Below are 18,984 nucleotides of genomic sequence, written 5' to 3'. Positions count from 1 at the left end.
CGGTAAGGAATACGTGGGAGGTACATCCAGTCGAAAGAACGTTACCATGGGTAAGTAACTTCGAATGGATTGTGTCCTCCAACGTATTCCTTATCTTTGATACACTCCCAAAGCAGTTTACATAATTTGTAGGAGGGAGTCAAATTTGAAGTGATCATGTAAGCACAGAGTGCAATACCGCTTTTCCAAAAGAAGAATCTTGGCTCATGGAAGAGTCTAGACTATAGTATTTAGTAAAGGTGTATACATACAACCATGTGGCAGCAGCACATATATCCTTTATCAGAATTCCCCTCTGCAATGCAGACGAAGTTGCAACACCCCTGGTCGAATGAGCCCTTAAATGTTCTGGAGGGTCTTTACCAGCCAGTCTGTAACATTCCGATATGGTTAAAATAATCCATCTGGAGATGGTTTGTTTGGTGATGGCTAGACCCAATTTGTGACCCGAATAGCCCACAAATAACTGGTCATTCTGCCGCAGGTTTGCCATTCTAGAAATGTAAAAACTGAGTGCATGTCTAGGATCGAGCCTATGAAGTCTTTCTTCCTCTTTCCCCGGATGTGGTGGAGGATAACAAGATGGTAAAATTATTTTCTGTGTAATATGAAACTCAGAAACCACCTTGGGGAGAAAAGTAGGCTTCACCTTTAGTACTACCCTGTCTTTATGAAAAACAGTTTGAGGATGCTTGCAGGATAAAGCCTGTAGCTCACTAACCCTTCGGGCTGATGTTTTTGCCAATAGGAAAACGGTTTTCAAGGTAAGAAGTCTTAATGGACAAGAATGTAGAGGCTTGAAAGGAGCACCCATCAGAAACTTTAAAACCAAGTTGAGATCCCACAGTAGGACTTGAAAGGGGATCAGAGGGAAAACATTAGTGAATCCCTTTAGGACGGTATTACTAGAGGTATCTTAAAAAAGGAGACTTCCTCTGAAGTGCGCTTGAAAATAGATAACGCTGCCAGATATACCTTTATGGTACCAATCTGGAGCTCCAGATTTGCCAGATGTTACAAAAAGGATAACACCGTAAGTGTATTACATGAAAAAGGGTCGACATTCTTATCTCTACACCAGCTGCAGAACTTATTCCAGCGGCAACCGTATAAAGATTTGGTTGCTGGCCTTCTGGCTGAAAGTAAAACCTCCATTACATCATCCGGGAGGTTCCAATCCTTATATCTCAGCCTCTCAGAAACCATGAGTGAAGGCTGAGAGTCCAGATATCCGGATGGAGAACTGGACCCCCCGAGAGAGAGAGAGAGAGAGAGAGAGAGAGAGAGAAGGTCCTCTCTTTGTGGAAAATGAATCGGATGGCAGATGGACATGTCCAGAAGGTCCGGGTACCATGTCCTCCTGGCCCAATCCGGGGTAAATAGGATCATGGATTTCCTGAACCCTCTCAACCTCCTGATTACGTGAGGAATGACGGGAACTGAAGGAAATGCATACAGAAGTGGAAATACCCAGTCCACCACAAACTAGTCTCCTAGAGCTCCTTCTGTGGGAAATTCCCTTGATCAGTACAGCTCGCACTTCAGGCCGCGAACAGATCCACTTGAGGGATTCCCCAAAGGGTGAAGATCTCTTGAAGGACTTTCTGAGCTAGTTCCCACTCATGGGTAACTGTGCTCTGCCTGCTCAGAGTGTCCGCCGTCGTGTTCTTCTCTCCAGCTAGGTGAACTGCCGACAGAGAGATTCCTTCTTGTAATGCCCAAAACCAGAGCTGCATTGCCTCTCTGCACAGTGGTAGTGACACTATACCTCCTCTCTTGTTGAGGTAGTACATGGCCACTGTGTTGTCCGTCATTATCAAGACATTCTTTCCCCATACAGATGGCAGGAAGGCCTTCAGCGCTAGTCTGATTGCCCTCAGCTCTAAAAGGTTGAAATGTAGTTTGGACTGTGATGGAGACCAACGACTGCTGATGGTCAAATCGTTAGTATGGGCTCCCCACCCTGTGAATGAGGCATCCGTCACTACTGATATCTCCGGCCATGGTTGCCAAAACAGTTCTCCTTTCAGTATGTTCTCCCGACAGGCCCACCACTGGAGATCCAGTGAGACTCTGTTTGGGATTTGTAGGAGATCTGACATCCTGAGAACTGTGACCACTGGGTCCTGAGAGCCCACTGGAGAGATCCCATTCTCAGACGTGCCTGTGGCACCAGAAAAATGCAAGATGACATGAGACCGAGCAACCTCAGAAAATCGAAGGCCGGTAGATGTTGGGCATTCTGGAATTTTATCACCATCTGCAGAATGTCTTAAGCCCGAGGCTTTTCCCAGGGATGCATCCAGGACTGCTCTGATGAATTGGAGTCTTTGTGATGGTATCATGTGGGACTTCTTGAAGTTGAGGGAGAAGCCCAGCTTGTGGAGAGAGTGGCAAGTATAGCTGAGATGATCCAGGGTTTGTTCTGGGGAACTGGCCCTGATCAGCCAATAGTCTAGGTAGGGGAGGACATGAATCCCCCCTCTCCTGAGATCCGCTGCCACAACCGCCTTTAGCTTGGTGAAAACCCTCGGGCGAAGATTAGCCAAATGGCAGAACCCGAAACTGATAGTGAGAGTTGCCAACGGCGAACCTCAGGTACTGTCTGTGCTTGTGATGGATCTGCACATGAAAGTAAGCATCCTGGAGGTCCAATGATATCATTCAATCCTGAAGCTGGAGGGCCTGAAGGATCTGAGAAAGGGTTACCATCTTGAAATTTTCCTTCCTGAGGAACTTGTTCAATTCTCTTAAGTCCAAGATGGGTCTCACTCCTCCGTCCTTCTTTGAAATTAGAAAATAAGGGGTGTACCAACCCTTGCTCATCTCGGCTACAGGTACTGATTCTATAGCACCTTTCTCTAGCAGGGTTAAAATCTCCTGCATAAGCAGTGGATCTGGAACCTACAAAAAGAGTTGTTCCCCGGTGGATGACTCTGACGTTTTTGCAGGAAAGGAAGGCAGTAACCTTGGGCAACTGTTTCCAATGCCCAAACATCTGAAGTAATAGCCTGCCATTCTGTCAGATGTTGTGACAACCTGCCTCCTACTGCAGTCTTGTGAACAAAGACCTCAGAGAGGGTTTGGAGTGGCTGACGCAGTGGCTGAAAGTAAGGCAGCCCCTGCTTTTGCGATCTTAGTACCTCTCCCCCGTCCGCCACAGGGGAATCGTCTTTGACCTCCTTGAGCTGGCTTTCCTCTGCCCATTCCGAATGCAGAATAATTGTGAAAGGACCTACCCCTCCAGGGCACACCTGTGGGGCGGTTTGGAGTTTGCCTTATTGCAGCTCCAAGAGATTTGGCGGCCGCCTTGGAAGTTTGCAGCTTCTCCAAACTCTCATGAGCTTTATTCCCAAATAGCTGTGTGCCATCAAAGGGCATGTTGAGAAGCCCGGATTGAACGTCTGGGTCAAATCCTGACTTCCATAACCACGCAAATCTGCGGATCACTGTACTAGCCGTCATAGCTCTGCTGATGCTGTCAACAGAGTCGAGACCAGTCTGGAGGGATTCGCACATAGCGTCTTTCCCATCCTTGACAATGTAAAGGAAATCGTCTCGTTCTTCCCCTTCAGGGATTTGGTCAACCGCCATAGAAATACACTCCCAAAAGGTGTGGGGAAATCTCACTAGCGTGCACGTAGCATTGGCAGATTTTAAAGCCATACTGCCGGCCAAGAAGACCTTCTTGGCCATGGAATGATATTTTTTATCATCCCTATCCTGTGGAACCATGGGCTAGACATTTTGTCTACCTGAGGAAGTAGCAGTTTTCAATACCAGGATTTCTGGTGTAGGATGCTTTGATAGGTACAGAGGGACAGAACTAAAAGCTCTGTATTAGGCTGTCAACTTTTTATTTACTGCCAGGACAACCTCAGGAATTTCCCATTTGGTAGTCAGTCTCCTGGGTAAAGCCTGATGGAAAGGGACAATTGGGTCTTCTTGTGATCCTTCGTCCAATATGTCTGTTAAAACGTCCTGTTCAAAAACAGGTGAGTTCTGGACATCCCATATACTCCATGACTCTAGTCCTGAGTTTTCTGTACGTGACCTCAGCATGGTCTCCAGGATCTGCCTTCCCAAACGCCATTTCAGGAGATGTATCGATACCACTCGCCTCATGAAGACAATCTTGTAAATTCTTCATGCAAGATTCTTCAGATATGAGTTCATCCGGAACAGATGGAGTCCCATACTGCAACCCAAAGAGTCTCTCTAGTGTCTTAAAGTGTTCTGACCCTGGTTGTGGTGTACAGATCTTTTCATATGCAGTAGGTGTTATAGAAGTCATGACAGGTGCCGAAAACGTCAAAATCGTTGATGTCAACGCCAACGCCAACAGTTTTGACATAATCGTCGATGACTTAGTCAAAAATGGTGAAGGAATTGAGACCTGCGGCGCAGCGGAGGTCGACACTCGAGGCGTCAATTGCTTCTCCTTCAGAACTGGCGCTGACGGCGTCGAAGACACAATTTTCGGACCCGTATAGGTTTCCTTTGGTGTCGATGACGTTGATTTTTTATGTTTCGAGGAGGCTTTCTCTTCACTCGAGGGATGAGATCGCCTTCGAGAAGGTTCAACGGCCGGGTCCGAAAATGCACAGCTCTTATGTTTCCTGGGTCTCTCGAATGGGGCATCGCCTCTAGGTGTGGTTGAGGGGGGCAAGGCAGCGTTATCGAACACCTTCATCATACAGGGTCTAAAATCCTCCCACTCAGCCGGAGTACCAGATTTTGAGGGGCAAACGACCCATTCCGGTGAACTAGATGAAGAAGTGGACAGGGACCTATACCGCCTCTTTTTGCCATGCCTCAAAGACGAGAAATGATGCAAACCACTTCTCGAACGGGAATGGGATAGTTTAGACCTCTTACGACGAAGAGACGAAGATTTACGTTTCGAGAGGGTAACAGATTATTGAGGCTTACCTCTCTCCAACTTCCCTCTGTGCTCTCTGAAGGCCTTGGCCGTCATCGACAAGCATTCTTCACACTCCAAACACGGATGGTCTGACCCTAGACACCACAGGCAGATCCTGTGCAGGTCCATCACGGATATTTTAGCATCGCAGTCCCGACACTTTTTAAAATCCAGACCGACGAGTAGACAGTGCCGATGATGAAGCCATATTGTGTCAAAAACTCGATTTATTTTCTTAGAAACTCGATGAAACTAAAAGTTATAACTAGGAGCTAAGCGTTACGTTACCGAAGCTGAGAATTGCCGAAAAACGGAACTGAGCAACAGGCACTGCGCACGCTACTTATACCTGTGGTGACGTTGATGTCAAGACGGAGGCCTCCGAGGGATATCGACTCGACCAGGCATCGACGCACAGCGGCTTCTACTGAAACTAATTTTCCGAGGCAGCAAGCTGGATATTGGAAATATCAAAGATAAGGAATACATGGGAGGACACAATCCATTCGAAATATAATTATTCACATTTCCAATTAAAATCAATTTAATACAGCAGCACACAAATGCATAAATAATTCAAGACATAATTGTTTTGTTCACATAATCCATAATGTAAACAATCTCAGACAGGTTAACAACATTCATCCTCATTGAGAAATACACAGGGGACAACCAGCTGATCCCGTATGAGGCCAGGCCTGGAAAGTGTTGCATGTGTGGCTGGGCCAGCTCTCAGAAATGAGAGCAGAAAGCAGGCTGCAGTGGCCCTTTGCTACTTGTGGTCCATTGGGGTTGACTCACCCCTCAATGTAATTGTTGCGGGCAAGCAGATGCTCCATTTGCTTGTTCTAGACTGCTGGCACAGTTGATAAAGGCACCTGTGTCTAATAATGAAAGACACAGAGAGAGCGCGTAGGTAGTGCTGACTGCCAAACAAGTACAAAAAGGGCCCTTTTATTAACTTGGCATGATGACAATTTAGATATCTCTGAATTCAAATTACAGAAAATCTGGAGATTTTGTATATAGGAAAAGTTAGTAAAAAAGGAATTATGACTGATGTTAAAATATGTTCGGGACTGCCTACATCTATGACCTGAAGAGTTGCTTTCATAAAGATAATGATCATACAAAAGCGTATTGTCTTTTTAAATTGCTCTCATGCAAGCAAGGTTACTGACAAACTTGAAGAGGAAAAATGTGATGGTCCCTTCCCCCAACCCACGTACAAACAGTGGAAAACGACGACGCGGCCAAAGAACCTCCGACCACACGAATTGGCACCTCTGCCCACTGCCCCCGGATACCAACGCACACCATGACCATGCTCCACCTGCGAAACCATGCTGCATCCCACCCAATGCACGCGGTGGAACGAACACGGAGCTGGGACTGATCGCATGGACCAGCTCGACTAAACGCTTCGCAACCTAAGCTGCCATCATTAGAGATGACATGACGACATAGCCATGATAGTCAGAAACACATGTGCTGCTGCGCACCTGGATCAGACACACACCAATTCACACGAAGAACACGCTCAGTGCTATGACGTAGCAAACCGAGTACACTCACAGACATGCATCATTATTATTTTTCACATAGGCCAGCAACCGCATCGCAGAAATGCAAGACGCCGGAAGAGCTTGTGTATATGCTTGCAGATGCTTCATGCTACCAACCCTGGAGACAAGACCCTACAGATGGACCAATGTACAAGGAACCACACTGCACCCTACACCCCTTCACCCTATGGACCTTATGCCACAACATACAACCAAGCTGTTGTAGTAGGCCTCAGACCAGAGCAGACAGGCCAGAAACCACTCATACAGAGCTACAAGGTGCTGAGCACGCAGAACAGCCCTGGCAGGAGCCACCGCAGCCAAGGTTGCGATGTTGCAATCCACATTTCGCACTCTCCAAGCCAAGGTGACACCTGACACTGCTGCGACTAGCGGAAGCAAAATACAAATCAAATCCCAGTAATTCTGCTCAGCCACGGTCTCGCAACACGTGACCCAGCCGACCTGATACAGTGCCAATTCCCGAAGACTGAAGAAGCACTGGGGTCCCACGTCTGGGACCCCTCTTGCATCAAAGTCGTAACAACTCAGACACAGGCGGCAATGGGAAAGGAGCACTCTAATGGCAGTAGCAGGACCTGTCCTTTGTCTGTCACTGACACATAGTCACACATTGTTGCCAACACCAGGTACATCACGGGCTGGGAACAACGATGGTCCCAGGCTTGGGGGCTCGCTGATGGACCAATCAGGACACGGGGGGCTAACCACTGACAACCATACCTCACACCCAATCACTAACTCTCTCCATGTATCATTTTCGAAGTAACAATTTTTAGGGACGGACCAAGCGTACCACCTGGCCTCTACTCCACCAATAACCCCTTTCACTATATGGTCCTATACTGAACTACCACTCGGGGAGCCAACCCGGAGTGGCGATAGGTTCGGGGACAAGCGCTCGCAGGTGATACAAATTGTTACATCACTCAGGTACAAAACGAACCTGCAAGCCCGAATATGATGAGAAGTTGCCTGGAACCTACACTCCATGTATTTGTCATGCCTGTTTTCTATAATAAACAGCAGTAACTAATTGCTCTTATGTGGACCCTCTACTTCTTTGGGACGCAGAAGGTGTTAGGGCCTTCCGAGAGCTGGTGGTCCACGGACCCTGGGTACGGCTCTGCCGACCACCAGAAATTACCCTAACACGTTGGAGGCCCCAGCGAGATCGTCTGTGATAAGCACCGGCAGACGTGAGCCTAATGCGAGTATGGACCACACAACAAGCAATATTGTGTTGTGCAGTTAGGGGGAGGAATTGTAAATAGGGTGGCGGGAGGATTTACATTGTCGCAAAATCGGGGATATCGGTGGTGATCGGCACGTGAGTTGTAGTAGGGAACGGAGTGCAGAGGTAGTCCCTTCTTGTGTTGATGAGCCTAGTGGGTGGGGTAACTAGTCCCCACGGGTTGGACAGAGTGCCGTGCTGATTTGTCTGGATAGCGAGCACATGTATGAGGGTGTGGTATTCCTATGACTCAGCGTTATAGTTCGATGAGTAGATGAGGATTCCTGTTAATTGAGTGTTTTAGCTCGGTGAATAGATGACTGATTCCTGCAGGAGGTAGCTAGAGTCTCTCTCAGATTGCGGAAGATAGTTGGCTGGTTAAGTTCCCCTAGTGAGGGAGCATATCACACATGAGGCGATGCAGCGGGTGCAGACTAACTATATTGAGAAAGGTGATTAATGGATACTCCACTACAGGCATAGTGGGAAGACAGCTGTGGGGATTGTGGGGTTTTTCTTATGTGAAAAGTGGCATGCATTACATGTTAACTTGTTTGATATCTGAACATAGTGTATGCATGCATTTCATTTGACTATGTGCAGCATTTATATTTTATTTACAATATGTTAGTCCAACATGCTTTGCAAATTAGTAGAATTTTAAGTGCATGAAATTCACTTGGTTTTTTAAAGCTGTGTTGTAGATAGCAGACAGGTTTGGAAGTGATAGTTGACTATAGTAGATGGGAAAAATGTAAATAAGTTCATTTTATAGGTAGACATGCCAACAATTGGGAGTCCCAGAGAGGGAGATTTCAGCACAGCAATCGGGAACATTTATTTTTCTCATAGGATTGCATTGGGATTAGCATTAATTTAGGCGGGAGACAGTAAAAAATGGTGCAATTTTTCAATGAAAAATCGGGAGTCTCGCGCCTAAATTGGGAGGGTTGGAATGTAAGTATAGGTTATGTGGGAGACAGTAAAAAATAGTGCGATTTTTATATGAAAAATTGGGAGTCTGGCGCTTAAATCGGGAGCGTTGGCATGTATGTATAGGCTATGCAGGTTTAGTGGCATTGCTCTGTTTATATGGATTCATAAGAGTTGTACATGTACTCTGAATAAAATATGCATACCTGTAGTTTGTAATCATGCATGTGGATATGCATGGAGCTGTAAGTAGAAATCTTTGAGACTTCTACTGTAGTTTTTGTAGTAGGGGCTTTCCAATGATATGAGACTTGTACTCAGAGTGATCAACAGTACATTTGAAGTGCGGAACTCTGATGATGGAGTTAGATGTAGAGGTCTTGGATGTGATTGGTGGATGGTTGTGTGACTGCTTAGCTGTAGCCAATGAGGGAATGGCACCGAGAGTGATGTGGAAAGGGTAGAAGGGCTGGCTAAGAGGTATGTGCAGTGCGTACACCGCGGCTGTCCGCGGGTCAGGCGTGCCACATCTGGGGTTTTCCAGCAAATCCAGTATGTAAAGGGGACTGTAGGAATCAGCCAATCAGATGTTGACGTTGTGGATTTGAGTAGAAAGAGAGTGTGTGTAGTGAAGATGGCAGAGGTGGAGAAAGTCAGGGTGTTGGTGCTCGGAGATATGTTTGTCTATGGTTTACAGCAGTATTCTCAATGCAGGCATGTGGCAAACAATTTCGATGTTAAAGGAGTGGAGGTGGTGTGGAGCTCTGTGCCTGATTGCAATGTAGAGGCAATTCTCCAAGTTTGTGAAGATATGCGTAGGATGAACAGTCCTCATTTGGTAGTTTTGCACTATGGTGCTTTCCATTTGGGCTACGTGAGTGCCCCTACTTTGTTGGCAGATTTGGAACAGTTGGTTCAAGCAGTAATGAACATCCTTCCAAATGGGAAAGTAATTTTTCCTGGATTACTACCTAGGGCAATATGGGACAATAGTTCTGTTTTTGTCATCAGCAAAACATTGCTAGATGTGTAATCAATCGAGGCATGCATGCTTTCATGCTTAGAGCTGGCATGTTTTTCTGTAACAATGAGAATATTGATTCGAGTAGTCCTGTTTATTTTGAAGAAGATGTTATTTCTTTATCTTTTTTGGGAAATTACATGCTGTTTTGGAATGGAAGGGTTGCTTTGGAGAAGGTTATGTGAAGATTTTAGTTGTAAAGTAAGAAGAAAAAACCCCCCAAAAAATACAAAATAACAGGTGTATGGCAGGAACTTCAACAAAAAGAAAATGCGTCTCTTTTCAGAGCCCACCTCAAAGGGGAAATGGGGCACACCATTTAAATGTACATTCACCACGCTCAGATCTTCGATATGTCCGTGGACACGGCGGTAGTCTGCGGACACCGCGTATTACATATGGGGATTCTGGGGTGGAGAGGCATGCAAATGAGAATGAGCGGAGCTAGGGATTGGTCAGTAAAGTTTAGTGGGTCTGGTGTGTAAGGAGAGATTTTGTGAGAACGTCTTTTTCCTGAGAGAAGAACAGATAGCTATGGCTGTGTGTTTTCGAAAACAGATAGGGCCTCATTACGAGTAGCGTGGTAAAAATGGGGTCATTACCGGCATGGCGGAATGAGCGGGTCCGTGCTCGTATGACGCCGCTAATAGCGGGTGATTACGAGTGCGCGAACACACGCGAACCCCCCTGCCGGTAATGGCCATACCGGCATGCCGCTAAAGGCCCTCCAACCCCCCGATAGCGCCATCACGGGACCCGCCAATACCACCACCGCCTAGGAGGAACCCCTAAAAACCGACCCGGTAATAACAACATGCTGATACCGGCCCGTAAAACCGGACCCGGAAATAACGTCATCGCGTCGGAACGGGAAATGGGCCAGCGGCCATCTTAAAAAACACAATCCATTGCAATCCTCCGAAACCACCAGTTGATTCGTGGAGAGCTCTTTGGCAATACTCTGAGGATGTCCAAGGCTACCCGGAAAACCACCCCTCGGCTGCGGAAACAGCGTTTCTCTGACGCTGAATTGAATATGTTAGCGGACACTTTTGCTGCACATGCAGACCTCATTAAATCCCATGACATGAAGCGCGAGGTCCAGCAGAAGAAAAATGACATCTGGCAGGAGGTAGCCCGCAAAGTGTCGGCTGTGGGCACCACCTCACGTACTGTCAGGGACTGCCGGAAGAGGTGGGACGACCTCCGCTTGAGGGTCCGCAACATCATGGCAAGCAACAGGAGGGCGGCCATGGCCACAGGTGGGGGTCCCCACTCTCCTGCAAAAATGATGCCCTGGGAGGAGACCGCAAGCAGCTTCATAGATCCAGAGTCCATCGAGGGATTCGGGGAGATGGAGATGGGTGCAGCATCATCCCCAGAAGGAGGTGAGTGACCCTGCAGATCCCTGTAGGGGAAACCATGACATAGCACAAGTAATGTGGAAAAGAGTCTAGGCAAGGCAATGCATGTCCCAACAGCCACATTAACATATCCAAGTCCAGATTGCGGGCCAAACCCTGCCAGACAGAAATGCATGCTGAGTGCCAGTCCCATAACCAACACAAACGGCCAACACACCTGGACCGTGCCCATGTAACACATCACACAAACCCCAAATCAACGGCATGCCACCTGCCATGCAGTGAATGCCAAAATGCCCCCTCAGAACACCCTGTGTGACACACCTGTAAGACATGAATGCATGATAGAATGAATATTGAACAGCACAATTGTATTCTTCTGCATGTAACACCATCACTGATGCCCTGCATCTCTTCTACCCCCCCAGGCACCGATGAGGAAGATGGCAGGCAAGACAACACCGCAAGGGCATCCACGTCCCACCCAAAGAAAAGGGCTGCCGCCACCACCACCTCCGTGGCAGCCAAGCAGACCACACCCACAGCCAGTGTGCCTGACCGAGCCGACACACAGCCAACAACACCTGCTGCCAGTGTGCCTGACACACTTCAGACCCAGTAGCCCACTCCCACACCATTTGAAGGGGAGTCCCTACTTGCACTGGCCACCACTGAGGATGACTTGGATGGCAATGTGGACCAGGAGGGAGTCACAGAAGTGACATGTCCACCCAGCCAAAGCCCTGTGTCCACCCCTCCGCCCCATATCGAGCCCTCACCCACCTAAAGCAGTGCTGATCCCTGCCTCCATGACTCGGACCTGAGCACCATCGAGGAGGACAGCACCCAAAATGCAGGACCCGTGAGTGCACCACCCACCACTCCAGCTCCCACCAACACCCTCCAGTCACGTCTGTCGAGGGTGGAGGCCCGGCAGGAGGCCATGTTGGAGCTCCTGCGGCAGTACATTACCAATGGAGAGGACACCAGGCGGGGAATCGCCACTGCCATTGCGGGGACCACAGCAGCCATTGCAGCAAACACAGCCGCTGTGAATGCGTCAGCTGGGCTGATGAGGGACTGTCTGGGGGTAGTAACACAAGTACTCACGTCAATCCTGCTCCACATGCAGCGGCCACGCCTTTGAGCAGGCGTGAAACCTGCCACCGACTCATCATCAGCCACCACACCTGCTTCCTCAGTCCCCACCAGCCCTGTGCATCAGACCCGAAGGAGTGCATGGCACTCCGAAATGCCGCCCCCGGACAGCAAAAAGTCCCGCAAGTAGTGTGGGCAGACAATGGGAGTGGGACACATGGTTGGGGGAAAAGGGGAGCATTTTGTGGAGTATATTGGGGGGTTTTGGAGTTTGTTGGGTGGGTTTGGGAGTTTACTGGGGGTTAGGGGGAGTGGTCGCATTTTTGCTGTTTGAACGATGTGTGAAAAAACATTCAATGGCTGGACATTGTTCATTTTGTGTGTATCCATTTAATGTGTGACAGTGTTCAGTGGCCAACTCCCAGCAATCTCTGTGTGCATGTCCACATGGACCCAGTGTGTCACTGACACATGTCTATCATAGTCCCTGTGGTTCGGAAGTATTCGTGATTCAGTGCTTGGCACACTGCATGGCCATCCCGTGCATCACATACTGGCAGAGGGGCTACTTCACCTCCATCTCCATCCTCATCATCCTCACCCGGTGCATGAATGTCAATGTCAGGTGCAGTGGTACATTTCTCCGGACGCACATGTTGTGCAGCATGACACAGCCCATGGTGATCTTTGCCACCTTCTCAGGCCTATAAAGGAGTGTCCCACCAGACCTGCTTAGGCAGTGGAAACGCGCCTTCAACAGGCCAAAGGTCTGCTCAATCACAACACGGGTACGGGTGTGAATATGATTGTACTCCTCTTCATGGCTGTTCTGTGGGTTCCGCACAGGGGTAAGCAGCCATGGCCTCAAGGGATATCCTCCATCACCTGCAAGCGAATACAAATAGGTGTGTGTCACTCTGAGCTGCCACCTTCAGAAGGCACAGTCATGGCCGCAGCTATTTGGTGTGGACATGCACATGTCCCTGTACGTATGTAAGAATGTTAACTAGATGCATACTATACTGCTATGCGGTGTGGTAGTCCGGGTGGCGTTCAATAAATGATGCACGGTGAAATAATGCATGCTGAGGCGGATGTACTGTGGTTGTAGAACAATGTTTAGCCTCCCATTTATGCTGTGTATTATACACTGTGCATGGTCACACCAGCCACATTGCCACAGTTGCAATCCTGTTCAGTCATGCATTGCTTGACATACCCATGGTGGCGTGGTTGTGCCTCTTACTTGTTGTCATCGATATGCATAATTGGTAAAATGTTTGCCAGTGATGTGTCATTTTGGGTTTGGGAGATTCAGGTCCGGAGTGTCTAGCTCTGCATGTATTCTTCAATCACCGTCAATTGCCACCCAGGTGGAGTATGCATCTCTACACATCAGTAGCCCATTTCACTGCCATGGCCCACTCAGGCAACTCACCAAGCAGCCAGGCACATGGTCCAGCATGTCGCTCCATGTGACAGGGTAGCGTGGAGTTACGCAGCACCATGGCATCATGTGTTGATCCGGGAAATCGGGCGCAGCATTGTGTGATGATCTTGCCGGAGTCACATACCATTTGCACATTGATGGAATGGTATTGCTTGCGATTGCGGTACACCGCCTCTATGTCATGGGGGACTACCAATTCCACATGGGTGCAGTCCAGGGCACCAACACAATTGGGCATGCCTGCCAGTGCATGGAAAGCTACTTTGGTGTCGGCTATCTCCTGGGAAGTCCGTGGTAGGGATATGTGGGTGCTTGCATGCTTCAGGAGGGCATCCAGCACTTGGTTCAGCATTCGTGAAAATAGTGGTTGCGAAATGCCATGCAGCTGCCCCACTGTGTGTTGATAGGTGCCTGTGGCCAGGAAGTGGAGCACAGACACCACCTTTAGTAGTGGGGGGATGGTAGTGCGTATTTCTATGAGGCTGGCAATGTCGTTGTGTATCATGTCCACTGTGGTGGTGATGGTGTCCCGGTCCAACCGGTACAGGGTGTGGATCTGCTCAGGGGTTAGGTTGAATGGCCTGGGTCTGATGCGAGGGATTGGTGGCTGCCTACGAGGCACTGCTGGCTGCACTGGTGGTAATTGCTGGCCCTGTCTCGCCCTCCTTCTCCTCCTGCGTCTCCTCTGTGCTGCCTGTTGTTGCTGCTGTAGTTGTTGTTGTAGTTGGTGTTGTTGCTGTAGTTGTAGCAGTATAGGCATGTCCTCCAGCACCATGATTACAACAGCTAGTGGTAGCATTTTGGTGTAGGAAGGGGTGTGGTGTGTGGGTGTACTCATTTTATACTGGCCCAGCCTCCATTGACTCCACCTGTGGTGATTTTGTGCACCTATGGCAGTTTGCTTGATTGCTGATTGCTGTTTGTTTGTGGTCCGCGATGCCTGTATGGCCGGCATCGTGCAGCCCCTGATTACCGCCTTCGGGATGCCAGTATTTGCATGTCCGCGTGGGTTGTGATGTCCTCCTATTACCGGCATGCCAGTATTTTCTCCCTGAATGGGGCACATGTATGCGCCCATGCCGGTATGAGGGGGCACGGTACGGGCGGTGCCGGTATTGGCGGGTTGTCGGGTCAGAATGCCCCAGACCCGTTAACGATGCCGCTATTACTATTCCGCCTTCATTTTTCCATTACCTCCATTCTCGTAATGAGGCCCATTATCTGGATTTTGGGAGACTCATGGATACATTGGTTGGAGGTGCATGCAGAACATTGTGGAGTAGCTGCAGATCTTGGATTCCCTCATGTGGAAATGCACTGGCATGGAGTGCGTGGAATGAAGTGGCTGGACTTGGTACCTCTCTGTGCTACTTTTTTTTTTTTTTTATTGGTTAATCAAAATTAAACCTTTAACATTCCTCCATTAGGAAATACATCATCTTTAATTTAAGATCATGTCCAAATTTATGGGAATTCCAAAGGTATCCCCCAAGCCAGGTCACTCGGTCTATCCAGCCCAGTTTATGTGGCTCTCACTTCAGGATCCTCTTCGTCCTGGTCCAAGTTTAGGGATTCAACAAACTTTAATGCATCTAGTGTACGACCAACTTTATCGACTGTTATAAGCCGCTCCCAGTATTTCTCTTCAGTTTCCTCAGAGATACTACTCATGTAGCTTCCCATGTGTAACTGACGTTTTAATGCCAGGTTCGGGCAGGCTAGCATCGCATGCCTAACAGATTCTAGTTGGTCCTTATTTTTACAGAACCTGCAGTATGCTGTTGATTTTTCAATGAGCCTTCTTCTCCATTTTACCTCGCGGGAATGCCATATGTTGAGTCTCCAGCGCAACAACAAGTCTCTATAATGTTTTGATGAGAATTTCTGCAGGTACGGTGGGAGCATATTAAGTACTTTGCGTTCCCAGACAATACATTGACACAGGTTTTTTGACAGTTTATTCTCCTGGGTTTCCTCCCAGTCTTTTTCCCGGATAGTTCTTTTAGCCTTATCCGGGTTGCACTTCAGAGTGTCTTCCGAGATGTCTAACTGTTCCAGGGTTACCTCAAATCTCCTTTTCCAATCCTATAGGATTGTGTCTCCATTAGGTACACCAGTCCTTGCTAGAATTCTGAATGGCTGGGCTGGATTGTCAAGAATACATTTATCTGTACCGTGATAAAGATTTGCATACCGTGATTGAGACCATGGATTGGAGTCTTAATTCTGATGTTATGAGTTCTAAGGGCAGCGAATTCGGAAGGTGTAAGATCGTTCGCCAGAAATAGGACTCACAAAGGTTCCAGACTTCCCATTTTAAGGCTAGAAGTGCCTCCGCTCCATACGTAATTACAGCCACCACCTTTTGCTTGTAGAATGTTATAATCGGCAGCAGCGAGAATTTTCCATACCTACGATGTAGAAGTATTCCTTGGTTGGTCAGAGATGTAACTGAATCTACCTAAGTATACCTTCTGGGGCCGCTTTTTGTAACCCTCAAGCAAGCCTTCTTTAAATATCCTTATAGTGCCTCGTTGCCTCTGGGCTGTAGTGCGCTCTACAAATACTAAAATAAATAAATAAATAAAGAGATGTTAGTTTTTCACGGATCTGTGAGTAATGTGTCTGTTCATTACAGTTTTTGTTTATCCTTATACCAAGGTATATAGTTGTATCCACTTCCTCTAGTTTTTCTTTTTCCAACATCCAAGTCTGAATTTTCCCTGCTGTTCTCCTTCCATGGCATGATTTCATAGTTAGGATCATGGAGTTTTTTATGTTTATTTGCATGTCATTGTCTTTTAGATATTTATTAAAGGCCTCGATCCTTTGTTGCAGTCCTATTGGCGTCTGGTCTGCAAATACCGCGTCATCTGCATATAGCATCCACGGTACTTCAGTTCCATTCACCTTCGGAGGGAAGGCACAAATCTGATCTTGTGGTATTTTCATGTCAGCCATATAAAGGACAAAGAGAAAGGGGGCTAATGCACATCCCTGTTTGATTCCCCGGGCAGTTTTGATCTTCCTAGAAAGCCCTCCATTTTCAGTAATTTGTACCTGGATTGACATGTCAGAGTACAGGGCTTGGATAGCTTACAGCAGGTCCGTCGGACACCCCCAATTTCTCAGTTTTGACCACAGGTGCTCTCTGTTTATCCCGTCGAACGCCTGTTCAAGATCAATGAAGGCCAGGTAGGTTGTTGTATTCCCTTTCAAGGCCTTAGCCTTTAGTATGTTGATCAAAAACAGATTACAGGAGGTACCAACGCCGCTTACGAAGGCTGTTTGACTCTCATCCAAGCTATTAATTTGGGAGGCCAATTATTTTAGGTTTCTTAGCAGGATAGCCGCAAAAAGCTTTCCAATGGAATCCAATAACGCGATCGGCCTGTAATTCCTTGGATTACCACGATCCCCCTTTTTGATGGAAGATTGGCACGATGTAAGCCTCGGTCCACGTGGTTGGAAATTGTCTGGCTTTTGTTATTTTTTGGAAAAGTGCATATATCAGGTCAGTTTTTTGATGAGCATTAGTATGTCTTCTCCATCAAATTCCAGGGCCCATGCGGTGTCCTCCGTTCTTTTCTCTTGGACTCTCTCCTCGGCTTTCCTTTAAACAGGGCAGTATAGTGCTGAAACCAGTTTTCCTCTGAGACTTGATTTAAGCCTATTGCCGACTGGTTCAAGTCTCTGTTGTTGATTAAATCCCATGTACATCTTGTATTATTTGTTGATAATGCTGCCAACATTTTTTCTGCATATCTTTGTGTTCTTAAATAACGAGTTGAGCGCAGCCAGTTTTTATAGGTTTGCCGGCATTTCCTCAGGAGCTCATCTTTCTCTATGCTGTTGGCCTTTTTTATACACTTGAGGTCCGCTCTATAAGGGAATAGTTTCTTACCTGTAACTCCATTTCTCCAGCATTGGTATCTTTCATGGATTCACATGCTTAGAATATTCCCCGTCGTCAGGCTGGGAATCCCCGGTACATTATATAGACCCTTTCCCGTAGGAAAACTTTTTCGACGCTTATGCGTCCTATCCACCTCGTTTTGTATCATGCGTGCCCGCACCGTCAGGACGTCATGATATAAATACAGGACCCGCCCCCGCGCTCCCTCAGATTTCGGCCCCCAAAGTAGTGGGGGAACCGGTTTGCATGTTCAGGGGAGGCAGGTGGGCGCATGTGAATCCATGAAAGATACCAATGCTGGAGAAATGGAGTTACAGGTAAGAAACTATTCCCTTCTCCAGCATTGGATCTTTCATGGATTCACATGCTTAGAATAGATTACATAGCAGTACACCCCCAAGAGAGGAGGCGTGCATGCAAACCCATATACTTTACTTCGCAAAGCCCGTTCCCTATGATCATGTATACATTAGTAATCGTTAACATAGGAAAACGAACCACATACAGTCATAAATTCCACAGGATGCAACCCCTCAGTCGGGGCTTACCTTATTGGAATAGGTGTCGGAGCACCGCCTGTCCCATCCTGGTATCTTCGGCATGTTGCTGCGACAGGCAGTAATGGCGGGTAAAGGTGTGTGTAGCCACCCAGGTAGCCGCCATGCAGATGTCCCCCAGAGGGACTCCGGCCCACAGTGCCGTCGACGATGCCGCTGCTCTAGTTGAATGAGCTCTTGGCCGTCGTAGAAGAGGCTTCCCTGCCCTGGAATGGCAGTACGAAATGGTAGACGACACCCATCTTGACAGTCCTTGCTTTGAAATGGCTTTTCCTCTAGCACCCAAACCATAGGCCACGAACAGTTGTCTAGTTTCTCTGAATGGTTGCGTACGATGAAGATAAAACTTGAGAGCCCTTTTTACATCCAATGTGTGTAACGTGCGCTCCGCCACCGAGCATGGCTCCGGAAAAAACGTAGGCAACACAATAGAGGAGTGTTTATGGAACACCGAAGGAGCTTTCGGTATGAACTGTGGGTTAGTGGCAAGGGCTACCTTGTTCTTGAAAAATCGTAAGTATGGTGGGTCTACCATTAGAGCCTGAACTTCTGAAATACGTCGGGCTGAAGTGATGGCCACCAGGAAGGCCAATTTCCACGACAAAAACTATAGAGACGATGATGACATTGGCTCAAAAGGAGGCTTCATAAGAGACGTTAAGACCAGATTGAGGCTCCACTCCGGCGGAAATTTCTTCTCTGGAGGGAAACTCCGAAAGAGGCCTTTAAGGAAGTGCTTAATCAGGCGGTCGCTGAACAATGGTGCCGCATGCCGTCGACGAGTAAACCTGGAAATGGCGGCCAGGTGTACTTTTATTGACGATACCGATAGGCCCTTTTGAGCTAAGAACAGCAAGTATGGAAGGAGCTGTTCCGGCGTAATCGATTGCGGGGCCAAACC

Source organism: Ambystoma mexicanum, chromosome 12 (assembly GCF_040938575.1).
Source record: "Ambystoma mexicanum isolate Mex_15411 chromosome 12, UKY_AmexF1_1, whole genome shotgun sequence".
In the NCBI taxonomy this organism is placed as follows: domain Eukaryota; kingdom Metazoa; phylum Chordata; class Amphibia; order Caudata; family Ambystomatidae; genus Ambystoma; species Ambystoma mexicanum.
Note: the sequence above shows the minus strand (reverse complement) of the source record.